This window comes from Hipposideros armiger, unplaced genomic scaffold (assembly GCF_001890085.2).
Source record: "Hipposideros armiger isolate ML-2016 unplaced genomic scaffold, ASM189008v1 scaffold_347, whole genome shotgun sequence".
Taxonomy (NCBI): Eukaryota; Metazoa; Chordata; class Mammalia; order Chiroptera; family Hipposideridae; genus Hipposideros; species Hipposideros armiger.
Window position 1 is genome coordinate 944,679 of NW_017731697.1, and position 1,443 is coordinate 946,121.

Below are 1,443 nucleotides of genomic sequence, written 5' to 3' on the forward strand. Positions count from 1 at the left end.
CCGGGGCCCTCTGGCGTTCCAAGCCAGTTCTTAACCAACGCACCACTCGGCCGGCCCTGTAGTCTGTCTTCTTTGCTCATTGTGTTATTGTTCTAATTTTGGCAAGACATATTTTTATTGCAGTGATTACTAAAATTTTTATATGCATAAGATTATATGATAAATCTTTATATAACAACTCTTGCCCTCCCTTTTTTTAGATGGTATTCATTGTTTCCCTACCACAAACAGCAATAAATAAATAAATAAATAAATAAATAAATAAATAAAAACTTCTGGCTTCCTCCTTCCCACCCCCATCTCTCCTCTACATCTCAATTTTAGGCATTAGTGTTTTCTTTCTTTACCTATGTTTTCTTTATCTTTGTTTATCTTTGATCTCTTAAATATGTTTAAAATTCCAACACTTGATTTGTTAGTTTTAAAGTTATCCTTTAACTCTATTGCATATAAGGCAATAAGCAAATGTATTATATTTTCTACTCTTTTTCTCTCTTTTCCTCCCATTTTTGTAAGTTGACTATATCTACATTGCCAGGACATACAACATTTACGTTCTACTCTGTTGTCCCTTGTGCCCAACTTTTAGTATTAGCTTTACAACTGCACATATCTACTGTTCCATCAGGCCTTTTACTGAAGTTTTCTGTCATCCCTTGCTTAATTGAATCTTGTCCTCCAGGTGGCTCCTCAGCAAATGCTCATGGGAACCATGTGGTTGATATTGTTAAATATATTCAAATTGTCTGTAGCGTTCACACAGTTTAGCTTGGCGGGATATGCCTTGGCTCACATTTTTCTTTTATTGAGGATTTTTGGCTGTTACTCCACTGTGTCCTGACTCTGAGTGTTGATGTGGAACAGTGTCCAGCCAACCTGATTTTTTTTTCCTCAAGGAATATTTTTGCCTGACTATACAAAAGTCTTTATCTTTAAAGTCCACTCTTTTTCTAGGACATGTATCAGTGTTGACATTCTGTGTGAATTTCCTCTGGAATACAGTGTGCTCTTTCAATGTATAGATTAAAAATCTTTGTTTCAGGAAAGCTTTCATAATTGTATTTTATGTGTTTGCTTTGATTTTCTCTTTTGGTTTCTTTCGTGTAGATTCCAATTATACATATATTGGGTCTTTCTTACCTGTTTTCTCTACCTATCTTTTTCTCTCTTAAAGGATTATTTTTTTAATTTAATTTTCTTTATTTTGGTTAAAATGTATTAACATAAAAGTTACCAAGTTACCATCTTGGGCTGGCCGAGTGGCGCGTTGGTTAAGAACTGGCTTGGGACGCCAGAGGGTCCCGGTTCAGATCCCACATGTGAGGGCCAGTGACACTGCCCCCCACAGCCAAGATGCTGAACAACAGCTCAACCTGGAGCTGGGCTGCTGTGAGTCGCCAGCGACGGCATAGGCTGCAGCCCCTATGGCAGTGGGTTGCCATG